Source organism: Ascaphus truei, unplaced genomic scaffold, assembly GCF_040206685.1.
Source record: "Ascaphus truei isolate aAscTru1 unplaced genomic scaffold, aAscTru1.hap1 HAP1_SCAFFOLD_1279, whole genome shotgun sequence".
Lineage (NCBI taxonomy): Eukaryota > Metazoa > Chordata > Amphibia > Anura > Ascaphidae > Ascaphus > Ascaphus truei.
The window spans coordinates 60,850-75,524 of record NW_027454153.1 but is presented as its reverse complement, the minus strand read 5'-3'; the positions used below and the strand labels follow the sequence as shown (position 1 = coordinate 75,524).

Here is a 14,675-nt window from a genome sequence, read left to right as displayed (position 1 = left end):
TAACTCGGGACGCAGGGAGTCTCTGAGGCAGAAATCAATGCGGTTCAGCTCAGGGGACCCCCTGCTCCCGCACACTATTATTAAAATGTACATTAATGCAGCTTCATTACCATAGCGGATAGCCGCTACGCGAATTATTGTTTATTGTTATGTGTGTTTTAATACTAGTGTAGATGTGCAGGGGGTCTCCTGAGCTGAACCGCATTGGTTTCATCCTCGGGGACCCCCTACTTCAGGAGATACAGGCCCCTTTATTGGGTGCCGGTATCCCCTGCAGAATTTAAATGTCCCGGTCACGTGACGCGGGAGCTTTAAAGTGCAGGGGATACCGGCAACCCATAACGGGGCCTGTATCTCCTGAAGTAGGGGGTCCTCGGACCTGAAACCAATGCGGTACAGGTCCTGAGACCCCCTGCTCATGTACACTATTATTAAAATGTATTTATTTAGTGTACGATCGCCTGTAACAGCCTTGCATGGAGATACAGAATCTCCATGCAAATGTTACAAGCGGCTTTTTTTTCTATCAGCTAGCGTACGGAAAGGTTAAGAATGCTAGCAGGGGGAAAAAAAGCAACACGTACGCTGTGGGTGTTTTGAGCTATTTTGAGCAGGTACGTTAAGAAATGGGTTCAAGGCCTTAGTGAATCGCGTCCCCGGCCTCACTTTTTAACGAACCTGCTTTTTTTGGAACATCAGAACGCAAAGCTATTGACCTTAGTGTATAGCCCCCTATGGGTGCATTCTCAGGTAATTGGGAATAATACTGTATGTGAAAAACGAACTAAAACACCCTGAACCTTTCAGCACTTGACCTTTGAATGTGCTGTAAGTGCTAAACTAATACAGTGTTAATACATACAATTTTACAATTAGTGATTATAATATAAAATATAAATTGGAGCTGTCGAGGTGTCCCACAACACAAGTTATCTCCACAACTTGTATATGGCTAATGGTAATGGATAAGAAGGATACCTGGTGCTGAAAAAGACCCTTAGTCCATGTGGTACAGTATATAGTTCTTATATTGTCCAATTCCTTGATGTGGGATGATATACAGTATAACAAAAGAGAAAAGAACTCAGTTTAAATTAGCACTCAAGTATCATTAGTGGTAAATGTCAATATTAAAATAATCTTTACTCAAAAAATATTTTAAATAAATAGTGCAATGGGATGAATAAAAAGGGAGCAGAATAAGGGATAACTGTCTAAAGGAGCTTGGGACTTTAATAATGAGATAGTTATGCAGTCCCATATGTAGCTACAGTATCTAATGGTATAGTCTGTATCCTATACCCTTGTGATCTCAGTGTTAAACCCCTAGTTTATCTTTAAGTGCTCTCTGAGTAAAAATCTGGAACTATGCCAGCTACTTCTGAATAGACCCCTATTGTCGGTCTAATGATGTGGCAGTGTCAAATTGCTATTAATCCTCAAGAATGAGGACTGCAGTCAGCGTGTGTAAATACTAATAATACTACCCCCTGGCCAGGGGAGAGAGTATGTATAGTATAATAGCTGTAATTTTAGTGATAGGTCTTGCGCAGTGAGATACAGCAACAGTTAGGCTACCTGGCGGCAGTGAATGCTGTATTATTAAGAGACTAGCACCCCGAGCCCGTTGACTCCTGGTAGCACAGGAGCCCACACACCGGAGCCCACTCCAGAGGGTCGGTACTAATGCTCAGGTGGTTGCGGCACTAAGGGGACTCCATTACAAGTAGCGGACGGCATCCTAATGTTGTTTTATATGCAGCATTCACATGTGAGTGTTCTTTTGGCTGTAGCAGTCATTTTTAATAAAATTGTTATACTATCTGCACTATCTCTGCTGTACTCTCTCCTCTTCTGGGTCAAACATCACCGGTCATCTGAGGAAATCTAAGGTGAAGGCGATTGAACAACTGCACGTGGGATTCGTGACAGTTGAGGAGAAGAAGAGGTTCAAGCACAGATTCTCTCTACCAAATCTAACAAGAAACATCTTGTAAGTAGACATTTTGTGTCAAGTTCAGTTCAGACCTTCCAGTCCAGGCATACTGCGCTATCTTGTACTTTTTCTAATCCATAATAGGGGGACTATTGAGAAGCAGACTGGTCAAAAAAATTGCTAACACCTCAAGGAATTGGACAATATAAGAACTATATACCACATGGACTAAATGTCTTTTTCAGCCTCAGGTAATTGGGAGCCTATTATTGGATCACTACGTATAATGTTCCATTGACGATTCAATATCTTCTTAATCTGATATGCAGATTGATTGAATTGAGTAATACATTTGGGGATAAGTTTATTCTATTGGTTGTTTTTTTGGGAATCCTTCCTATCACTTGTAACATGCAATGATTCAAAATTTTCCTTTGATTGTTCCAATTACACACGTCGTTCCAGTTGACTGGCATCAAAAAATGCTTTATCTACAGTAGACTTATCATATCTTTTTTCTATGAATTTGTTTGACAGATCCTGCCCTTGCTCCAAAAAATCAGAGTACCTTGAGCAGTTGCGCCAAATCCAGTGGAATTGGCTTTTCGGCACATTATTCAACCATTTCTTGTAATGATTGCTACCGTATTGTAAATAGCTATTGGTTTATACAGATTTGAAATGTGCCCTGGTCTGGATTTTATAATCCTCACTTATAAATAGATCCAAATCTAGGAACACTATTTCATTTGGATGTATGGTGTGAATACATTTTAGACCCATTTGGTTATGGTTGAAATATAACAGAATCTCCTCCAGGAGTTCCTGATCACCATCCCAAATAATAATAATATCGTCTATGAAACGGCCATAGAACACCAGATCCACCCCCAGCCGAGCGTCACCCCAAACATGGATGTTCTCCCACAACCCCATGTAAAGGTTAGCATAGCTAAGGGCAAATCTGGTTCCCATGGCCGTTCCACAGATCTGTAGATAGAAAGTGCTCTCAATCAAAAAATAATTGTGCGTTAGAATAAATTTAATACATGCTAAAATAAATAGTCTCTGTGAATGATGTAATTTGTGATCTAATTGAAGAAAGTGCTCTATCTTTCCTGGATTCCTTTTGTGTGATCTATGCACGTGTATTGTGAGGAAACATCACAAGTCGCCCAGTGAAAGGTTACATAGTTACATAGTAGATGAGGTTAAAAAAAGACGTAGGTCCATCAAGTTCAACCTATGCTAAATTTAGACAACAGATACTTTATCCTATATCTATACTTACTTATTGATCCAGAGGAAGGCAAACAAAAAAACCCAGAGTCATATCATCCAATGATATCTCATAAGGGGAAAAATAAATTCCTTCCTGGCACCAAGAATTGGCAATCAGATTAATCCCTGGATCAACATCCTTCCCATGTATACTTATTTGGTATATCCCTGTATACCTTTCCTATCTAAAAAGATGTCCAACCTTTTTTTGAACAAATCTATTGTATCTGCCATCACAGTCTCCATGGGTAATGAATTGCACATTTTAACTGCCCTTACTGTAAAGAACCCTTTCCTTTGTTGCTGGTGAGATCTCCTTTCCTCCAACCTTAAGTGATGACCTGAGTTCTTTGTACTGCCCGTGGGATGAACAGTTCTTTTGAAAACTCCTTGTATTGTCCCCGAATATATTTGTATATAGTTATCATATCCCCTCTTAGACGCCTCTTTTCTAATGTAAATAAATCTAATTTAGCTAGCCTTTCCTCATAAGTTAGATTGTCCATCCCCTTTATTAATTTGGTGGCTCTTCTCTGCACTCTCTCTAGTTCCATAATGTATTTTCTTAGGATTGGTGCCCAAAATTGTACTCCATATTTAAGGTGTGGTCTTACTAATGCTTTGTAAAGGGGCATAATTATGTTTACTTCCCTTCCATCCATTGCCCATTTGATGCAAGATAAGATCTTGTTTGCCTGTTCATAAGATTTCTTTGAACTAATAATCCTGCATACACACCTCCCCTCTCCCCCACAGCCACACACAGACACACACACAAATCCTAAAGTATTTCAAATGCTTATCGACACCTCCCCCAAAGCTATTAATTTAATTGGAGCCTTTGTGTAGTCTTCTTGTGGCCGTTTCCACACACGCATGCGCACGTGTGAAAAGCCCTTCTTGTGGCTTTGGTGAGAATGACTTCTCATTAAGTCCTCGCGTATTCCGGGAATGAGGTCACTATCTCAGCCTCTGTGGTGGGCTGGTGATCATCAGCACGTCTCCTACTTGCTCAGCTTCCTTTCGTGCTCAAAGATAGAGGGATCCTCCCACTCTACGCGTTTCGCCCAATCGAATCACGGCTTCATCAGGAGTGTGCCGCCCATAACTACCCTAATGGTTAATATACCCTTATGCTAATTGCTTCATTAAAAAATACTAGCGAACTGTGCTCTCTTAATGGAGAACATATATAAGCAATCAAGGAGATGAAATTGGAGTTCAAATGTGTGAGGAATCGGGGAACACGTCCCTTGCAGTGTGTTCCCTCCTCTATTACCAACAGTACTGCAGCTGTTGCTTCCTCCGCTCCCCTCTCCTTAGGTGCATCGTTACAGAGTTTGGCTCCACCCCCTCGGACGCGCCGTGCCTCCTCCGCGTGCGGCATGCGTGACATTGCGTAACGATCTCCAGCTGTGTGTCAAGCCTTAACGAGCCCCTTGATCTCCTGCACCTATCCCAGCCTCTGCTGGGGCCGCGCCTCTGCTCCGCCTCCTGTGCCATTGGCTTCCTGTCTCATAAATACCCTGCTAGTGCTCAGATGCATTGCTGAGCATAACCTTTTTAGCCTTGTGCGGTTCCTTCGTTGTGTATTGCCTTGCCCTGTCTCATTCCTGAATCCCTGCAGATTGACCTTTCGTGTACCAACCCGACTTGCTTCTACTATGGTTACTTCTCCTCTCCTCAACCCAGGCTCACGGAACACCACTACGCTGTTCTCTCCTCTCCAGACCATTGGCTTACGGACTTTGACTACGCAGCTCTCTTTAACCCAGGAGGCCGGCAAGTATATTGGATTAACCCACTCTCTCCAACCCAGACCCTGCTACGTTGAAAATCCGCCTTCTAGGCACGCCCCCGCTGCTGTGGGTGTGCGGCACAGTACTTCCCACCTCAGTACCGGGGTCAGGTCTTGTTTGTGGTCTCGCACAAGTGTTACAGTATACTCAGCCCTACAAACATAGACCCCCCCTGAGGTGGGCCAAGCCTTGGTCGCAATCTCTGAGCATTTCCAAGTCTCTGATTTAACCCAGAAGTTGCATTGTATGTCTTTATTTATATAGCGCAAAAGTTTACTCAGCACTTCACAAAGAATACAGTACAGGGAATTATAATAATACAGTAAGTGCAGCAAAATCAGACAATAGGAAAGGAAATCCCTGCCCCGAAGAGCTTACAATCTAAGATGTTTGATGGAAGACTTACAGAGACAGCAGGTGAGGGAATAAGTGCTGTGTGTGGCAGTGCTTGGCCACAATGGGTGGTAGGAGTGGCCGACTGTGGGATAGTAACCATGAGTGCAGGCTGTTGGGATGCTTAACTTGTGGGGTAAGTTTTAAGATTAGTGAGTATTAGATCAGAAGGTTAACACCATTTACAGGGGAAGAGATGGCAGGGATGCATGGATGAGTTCAGGTGTGTATGTCTGAGTTCAGGCCTAGGGGAGATCCCCAGCAGCAGGAAGGAGTAGATAGAGGGTGTGAACAGAGGATTTGTGTGGGTGTTTTTTATTGAGGGGTAAAGAAGTTGTTGGGAGAGAGGTGTATAAATAATGGTCCAGTGGGGAGTGGGGAAGTTGGAGAGAACAGAGATATTCATAAAGGAGTGAGGAAACAGTAAACAGAAAAGCAATAGGGAGGGCATAGTGAGATGCAGGAGGAGAAACAGGCCAGGTATTGGCGGATAGGAAGAGTACAAAGAATCAGAGCATTTAGAAAATAAAGTTTTCACAGCTGCAGAGTTGTTGTTGTGCAGAGTCAAGATCTTCCTCCAATCTTTACCTCCAAATTAATCTCCAAAATTATCTCCACACTTTCAATGTTACAAATAGCCATATGGCTCACAGCCAAAAGTGCCTGCCTTATATACTTGAACACATTCACTTGTCTAACAATTAAGGGAGGGGTCTGCCTATTCAGCTCATACCAGTTAGATGTTAATTTGATTAAAGTTCCTTCAATTGTTAGATGGAAATCACCCCAGTCATACCAGTTAGATGTTAATTTGATTAAAGTTCCTTCAATTGTTAGATGGAAATCCCCCCAATCATACCTGTTTGAAGAAATCAGAGTATTAGTCCAGATATTCAGAGAGCATCCATGATTAAAGATTAATCTCCAAAATTATCTCCACACTTTCAATGTTACACTTTAAGATGTTACACACAGACATAGTTAGTCATAGTTAGAAGTTAGTCAATGTCTCGCTTCTACAGTCTTCGTCCAGAATCATCAGGCCAGCAACCTTAAATGCTTCTTCTTCAGAGGTAACTATACCCCTGGACCCACGGATTCCTACTCCTAACAGATATGCAGGTGAACCTCTAGGATGCACAGGTTTTCTTAATCATTGCGATATCCAGTTTGAATTAATCCCTTCTCACTTTTCTTCAGACAGATCGAAAGTTGCTTACATTATTGCTTTGCTGACCGGTGATGCTTTGGCATGGGCTTCTCCCATCTGGGAGTTGAGATCCGAACGTACTCATAACTTTGGTAGTTTCAAGAAAGAATTTCAACAGGTTTTTGATACCACAGGCCGTAAGGTCACTGCTTCCTCATCTCTTTTTCATATCACTCAGGGTAACAGAACTGTGGCAAGATACGCTCTTGAATTTCGGACCATTGCTGCGGAGACAGGTTGAAACAACAAGGCCTTAACTGCAGCTTTCTGGCAGGGTCTTTCCGGTTCTTTGAAGGATGAATTGGCCGCCCTTGAAAGACCTACCGACCTCGAGGATCTCATTTCTGCATGTATAAGGGTGGATATACACCTCCAGGAGAGACGCAATGAACGCCATCGTACACGCTCCTCCCCGCCTATGTTTGCCTTTCCTGCTCTCTCTTCTTCCTATGTTCCTGTCCCAGAACCTTCGGAACCCATGTAGTTAGGCAGCCATCAGTTGTCCTTCACGGAGAAACAGCGCCGGAGAAATGAGGAACTGTGTCTCTACTGTGGCTTGCCTGGACATTTGGCCCATCGTTTCCCGACTCGTCCGGGAAATGCCAACGCCCAATGAGGTATAAGGGGATCTCCGTGGGTACCATTTCTTCTCTACCCTCTCCTAAGAGAAAACTGCCAAAAAGAATACTGTTGCCTATTGTACTTAAGGGTACGGACTTCCATGTTGCTGCTTTCGCATTTATCGACTCAGGGTCTGGGGGAAATTTCGTGGATCAGGAATTCGCAACCACACACAAAATTCCTTTCTTACGTAAATCGGTCCCCATCGGACTCGAGGCTATTGATGGTCGTCCGATCCAGCCCGCCTTTATCTCCTTAGAGACTACGACTCTCACTCTCTCTACGAAAGATGGTCATAAGGAGGAAATATCTCTGGATGTTATTCATTCCCCGTCTGTACAGGTAATCCTGGGCCTTCCTTGGCTACAATTACACAATCTCTGATAGATTGGACTGACAAACAACTAATACAATGGACTTCACCTACAAAATGTCCTTATGCTCCCGTTACTCTCTCCCTTGCTGGTTTAGAGACTGCTGATTTTCTCAAAGTCCCTTTCCCTGAGGTTTATGCTGGTTTTCATGATGTTTTTGATAAAGTCCGGTCCAAGATTCTTCCCCCTCATCGCCTCTTTGACTGCCCCATTGACCTTGTCCCTGGTGCCGTTCTCCCCAATGGCAGATCCTACCCTTTATCTGCCATGTCCGAGTACATTCAGGAAAACTTAAAAAATGGCTTTATACTCTGGTACCCAAATGGCTTTCACACTTGGCAACCTGAGACTTTGATGTCCGGGACCTGAGCAGACTTGATGGCACCAAGCTTGGTAGCCAAAGGGTCTCTCGGAACCTTGGACCTGGAAGTCCCAGCTCAGATACCATGCACAAGCATATATACGCTTTAAACATACTGGTTTAATAAAATATATACTTAAAACATTTCTAAGTCTTATGGCTATGGGGAATAGAATAGGAATCTTGCACTTTTATTCCTACTAGCCATATTCCCCACACACTATACCAGATTTAGACTTTAAAATTCCTTGCAAACTTATGTATGGTTGGAGTACCCCCAGATCCCCTATACCGGATTCTGGGTGACCTGGGAATTAACTGGGCATCCCCGCTTATACTAGGGACTGCTTTACCATTCTAGGGATACCACACATCCCAATGCCCATTTACTTTTCTGGTTTGTGCTAAAGCAGGGAATCCTAGCGGTGAGTCATGCAAGCATTTTCAAGGGGAGATTTTCCCGGAGCAATGTGTCTCAATGTATCTGGGAATCCGACCTGATTCCCGGGTACTTTTTTAGGGTATCCAGCAAATTCAGCAAGCTAGACACATTCTGACAAGACTTTCTCCGTAAAAAAACCCCTTGAAACTCATAGCCTAGCAATCTCTGCTCGCTGGCACTCCTAGAAAGGTAAAAACACAAAAATTCTTTATTGTCGCATAATTTATAGACATGTGTTGGCAATCACTGGGCTCAAGAGCTGACACTCCCGACCCCAATACATGGATCAGAGGTAACCAGACGGGCTTAACATTTATTGTTGAGCCTGGTTACCCCCTCACTGTCATACCACGGGGTTCCTGGACCTGAAATCAAGCTATGAGGGGGATAAACGAGCAGGCTAACTGCTTCTTTAAAAAGCCATCGGCATTGTGCAAGAATAAATGCAGGTTTTAAGGATATCTCTGCTTCAGCACAGGTGACTCAATCAGTGGCTCAGTCGAAGACTGCATCACCTGTGCTGAAGCTGACATATACCTGAAACCTGACCGGTTGTGGCACTTGAGGACTGGGGTTGCCCACCCCTGCTTTAGGGTATTCTGGTTCACTGCCTCATTTACACAATGTAGAAAAATGACAGCACTCTGCACAACAGCAAAAAGTACCTCAGATCATAGGGTCTTATTTATTATTAATGAATGCAATGATAACAAAAGTGCTTGTTGACATAGTGAATGACAGTAATAGATCAAAAATACACTAGTGACATGAAACAAACATTGGCATCACAATTGTTCCAGGAAGTTCTACCCCTTCATAAACTCTAGGACATCTTTAGTGTGGAATGGTGGGTTATTTTCCCTATAGGTTGAAACAGCTGTCTGTAAGAGCTTTACTGGCTATGCACTTCTTTACCTCAGGCTGTGCTGAAAGCTGTGTAATACGGCAGGCGTCTGCTTATAGGTATCCATGTTAAAATGGATAAGAAGTCAAAGGTGACCCTTTGTTCTCATTTGTATGTTATTACCCAGAATCCCTGGCTGGTGTAGAAGCATTGTATGCTAAAAGATATCTGTGAAATACATTTTTTTTTTAAATAGCATTATTGATGAAGTTAAGACCTTTTTGACAAAGCAGAAAATGTGTTTTTGAAAATAGAAGCATAATACAGTTTCCAGCAATGAATACATGTAAATATAACATATTGTATTCGCACATTCCAATAAACTTTTACCTTCTATTACATTCAAAAGAGCATGCCAGCCATTTAGGAATTCATGCAATCTTCATAGTCTCATTCATTTACTGCTGTTCATGGTAGATGACATATGTCTGAGTTGATAATGCTGGATATGTCAGCTTCTTCAACACTCTGCTGTGCTGCCTGCAAATCGATGCAGGGTTGTCTGATTTTTTTGGGCGAAGAATCATTTATTTGTAAAAAAAAAAAAAACAGCTGGAGGAACACAGGGGTCAATATTGACTACACAGCTGTTTAACGTACCATACGTACTGTGTTTAGGGCCGTGAAAAAATGTGACAGGTAATAAAGAATGCTAAAATACTGTATATCAAAATGTCCTATGCACAGCTGATTGTCAGTCAAATAACAAGGGTTAAAATTATGTTTCCTTTCTCTGTATTCTTTGCACAACTTCTTGAAACATGATAAAGAAGTAAGTGAAATAAAGGTCAGGTGACACAGGGGTGAGTCACTATCATTGCTAAGGGATACACTGGATTTCACCTCCATTACTCCTTCAGTTCTATTGTATTCTAATGGGTTAATAATTACTGTAGTGATGTGTTTATTATGTCTATAAATCAGTTTGAGACTTTATGATGAAAAATGATGGGTATTATGTTAATGCTGATTTCAGTCTACCAGAGAATTACTCGAACTCCTCCTTCTTCTCCTTTTTCTTGATTCCATCATCCACCCTATCAGTTTTAATCTATTTACTCTGCCATCATCGCTACTTCATTTCTTCTTACTATTCCTTCTTACTGCTTTTGAAAAACGAAAACAAGTAATACTCATATTTTATTGGTTTTATAAAATATTCTGTCACCAAAAAGAGATGAGTTTACATATAGTAAAAATAAAACCATCATGTGGGGGAGGGGTGGGGGGAAGGAGGTGAGGGTATACAGAAACAAGAGAAAATTAAGGAGGGGGGAGGGTGGGGGCGGGAAGAGAATCTCAAATCAGATTAATATACAGATACAAAGGTGCAAATAAATAGAGACAAAGGTTAAAAGGTGCCAACTCGTGGTCAGTAGAACACCGATGAGACAGCCTCTACGCTCCTCCGCTCCAGGTGGAAAAAGGAGTCGGTGACCGTATCCTCTTGGACACATGGGGAGGTCCCAGGGAACATCCTCGAGAGCTGCGCTGGAGTCAGATACCATCAATATAGGACCTTATAAGCATTTTCTTTGATGGTCGTGCAAATTGAGATTTTTGAGGCAGCCGCGATGATCGCCTCCCATTCCTCAGGATCTAATGTCCTACCAAAGTCTGTTTCCCACTTCTGTATAAACTCACAACTCTCTCGGGTGCTGGTAACGGAAAATGGATGAGTAAAACAAAGATATGTCTTAACTCCCCTAATCAGTCAAAGATCACATCTCCTCAAATCTCGTTAAACTGGCATTAGGCGTAAAGGTGCGCACAAAATCTCTCAGCTGCAAGTAGTGAAAGATTTCTCCCCGCTCAAATCGTACTCTGCTGAAAGGGACACAAATGATTTAGGCCCATCTTTTGCTATTAAATCTCCGACCCTGACCAGACCACTAGACTCTCACTCCTTGAATGAGCGCCCATTAAGGCCAAGAGGGAACTCCGGATTGTGGAAAAGGGGAGTCATTAAACAGCGCCCTGTGGATAAAAGGTACTTTTTTCTAACCTGATCCCAAAGTTTGAGGGAGTGATTTATTGAGGGAATGGGGATTGTGAACCCAGGTATACTGCTTTAATGTGCCAGAGAATGGAATTGATATTATATGGGTGTTTGAGTAACGCCTTTAATTCCACCCACCTTCTAAGTGTGGAGTCAGCGTACTACGCCACCGATTGTCCCAGCTGTTGCTTTATAATATGAGTATATGCACGGAAGGTTGAGACACCCTGCTTCCTTAAACATTCGGAGGGTGTTTCTACTGAAAAAGAAGAAAAACCTGGGCGCTAATCTCTGAAGTGTATGTTGCTAGAAGACAAAGAGTAAAAAAACAGAAAGATAGGATTGCAATAGAAAGTAAGGTCAAGGATATTAATAGAAAGTAAAGTCAACCCTAAAAAGTTCTTTAAGTACCTTAATAACAAAAAAATGAGAAAAGAAAATATAGGGCCCTTTCAGTGTGAGATGGGTAGGCAGATTATTGGAGATAAGGAAAAAGCAGAGGTATTAAACACATTCTTTGTCTCTGTGTTTACCAGGGAAGAATCAAGTTCAATAGTAGTGCCGCAGGAGGAAGCCACAACCTCCATATTAATGACCAATTGGTTAACTGAGGAAGAAGTTCATAAGCGACTTGAAAAAATTAAAGTAAATAAGGCACCTGGCCCCGATGGCATACATCCAAGAGTTCTCAAGGAGTTAAGCTCAGTAATAGCCAAACCATTATATTTAATATTCAAGGACTCCATTTCCTAAGCCTGACTTCAATAGTGGGGAAACTACTTAAAAGTTTAATACGGGATAATATACAGGAATAGCTAATGGAGAACAAAATTATTAGTAATAGTCAGCATGGATTTATGAAGGATAGATCTTTCCAAACTAACCTTATTTATTTCTTTGAGGAGGTAAGTAGGAATTTAGACCAGGGTAATGCAGTTGATGTGGTCTACTTAGATTTTGCAAAGGCTTTTGATACGGTTTCACACAAGACTCAGTAAAAATATATGCACCTGGATTGAAAACTGGTTTAAGGACAGACAACAGAGGGTTGTCATAAATGGAACTTTTTCAGGTTGGGCTAAAGTCGTGAGTGGAGTACCTCAGGGATCGGTACTGGGACCCCTGCTTTTTAACTTGTTTATTAACCCTTTGCAGTTCAATTAATTTTTACTAAGTGCGCCAGCAGGTCTAATTTAATTTTCCGGAAAACCCCCCACATATAGCTCAACCCCGTTATAGCGCGATCCGCACACTCACTGCGCGCACTCGCACCGCATGCACTCGCACACTGCACTCGCAGAGTGGCACCGTACCCTGCGCACGCAGAGTGGCACCGCACCCTGCGCAGGCAGAGTGGCACCGCACCCTGCTCGTGCAGAGTGCACCGCAAACTGCGCTTGCACCGCACGCACTCGCATATAATATATTCGGGGACAATACAAAGAGCTTTCAGAAGAACTATTCATTCCAAGGGCAATACAAAGGACTCGGGGCCATCCCTTAAGGTTGGAGGAAAGGAGATTTCACCAGCAACAAAGGAAAGGCTTCTTTACAGTAAGGGCAGTTAAAATGTGGAATTCATTACCCATGGAAACTGTGATGGCAGATCCAATAGATTTGTTCAAAAAAAGGTTGGACATCTTTTTAGATGGGAAAGGTATACAGGTATATACCAAATAAGTATATATGGGAAGGATGTTGATCCAGGGATTAATCCAATTGCCAATTCTTGGATTCAGGAAGGAATTTATTTTTTCCCCTTATGAGATATCATTGGATGATATGACTCTGGGGTTTTTTATTTACCTTCCTCTGGATCAATAAGTAAGTATAGATATAGGATAAAGTATCTGTTGTCTAAATTTAGCATAGGTTGAACTTGAACTTGATGGGCGTACGTCTTTTTTCAACCTCATCTACTATGTAACTCTGTAACAGCGTCTAGCTGTTGAAAGCTCTTCTTCTCGTGTTAACCGCTGACGACTGTACGGCCTCATAACGTATGGAAGCAAAGGGTAGGCATCTTCAGGTAACAGTACATGTGGCAATTGCTCATTTGATGTACTTAATGGCAACTTTTTGTTCAAAGGTAACCGCAAAGTTTTGTCTTCTATCAAATTGTACAAAGAAGATGCTCTGAAAACACCTCCATCACTCTGCTTTCCAAAAGTACCAACATCAGTTGTTATAAATTTACACTTTGCATCTGCTACACCTTGTAATACAATTGAATTGTAATGTTTGTAAATATAATACATGCTGCCTCAATGTTTTGGGTTCTTCATATGAATAAACTTCTTGTCAATACAGCCTACACAATTAGGGAAATTCCATTTACTGTAGAATTCTGTTGCCACTGTAGTCAAACTTTCAATAGTGGGACATGGCATACAGTATGATCTTTGTGAGATTCACTGTATATAGCACTGTAGTCTGAAATACTATTTTTCCAACTGTGGTGTTACCCATTAGAAATGAGAATGCCAATCCTCGAAATGGAGTGCCGTTTGAAAGAAATCTGTAAAAAAGTAATAATACACATTTTAATATTCAAATAGAATTGTGTGTTTGCTCTTTGATATACATACATACAGATGTGATGATATATACATTGAGTGTCTGACACAGTATGTGTGTGTGTGTGTGTGTGTGTGTGTGTGTGTGTGTGTGTGTGTGTGTGTGTGTGTGTGTGTTGTGTGTTGTGTGTGTGTGTGTGTGTGTGATGTGCATGGACAGGTTGGATTGGTGTGATGTTTGCAGGGAGATGGGCTCTGTGTGTGAGATTTGCTGGGACAGGGGGAGGTGTGTGTGTGTGTGTCTGTCTGTATAGTTGAATGCACTATATTAACACCTTTAAAATGAAAACGTACATATGAAAATTAATAAATATTTTTAATAACCTAACCTTAGGATCAACATGAGTCTCTCGTCAGAACTGATATTCCCACAGAAATTAATCTGCAGCGGTTATATACTTTCTTGAATATGTTCCAAAATATGCAGAAAGAAGGATATTCAGCGCTCGTGCTGCAGATATGAAGATTGGAAAATCCCTTTGCTGCACGTGCATGGAGCGTCTCCCCAAATGCTCCCACTTCAAAGGTGATCCCCCCTAAAAAGGGGGGAGGACACCCTGAGAAACAGAAAAGAAAAAATGCACAGAAGCCCACCAGGGATTAGACAAATGTTATTTATTAATAAAAATACACAAAAATAGCTGAGAGGATCCAACCCCTCCTCAGCTGTAAAAGGTGAAACTGCCCAGATACATGGACCATATATATGGACCCTGGAAAATCGATACCCTAAACAGTAAAACACACACAGTACACTAAAAAATATACATTCAATGTAG

At 41.9% G+C, this 14,675-nt stretch overlaps 1 long non-coding RNA gene across 1 annotated transcript; it reads left to right on the top strand.

Moving 5' to 3' along the window:
• Positions 1 to 417: 417 nt before the first annotated feature.
• LOC142475579 (uncharacterized) lies at positions 418 to 13,880 on the top strand. The gene is made up of 2 exons (XR_012791013.1): positions 418 to 2,187; positions 13,410 to 13,880. It is a non-coding gene; the product is annotated as an uncharacterized LOC142475579 (long non-coding RNA).
• The last annotated feature ends 795 nt before the right edge of the window (positions 13,881 to 14,675 follow it).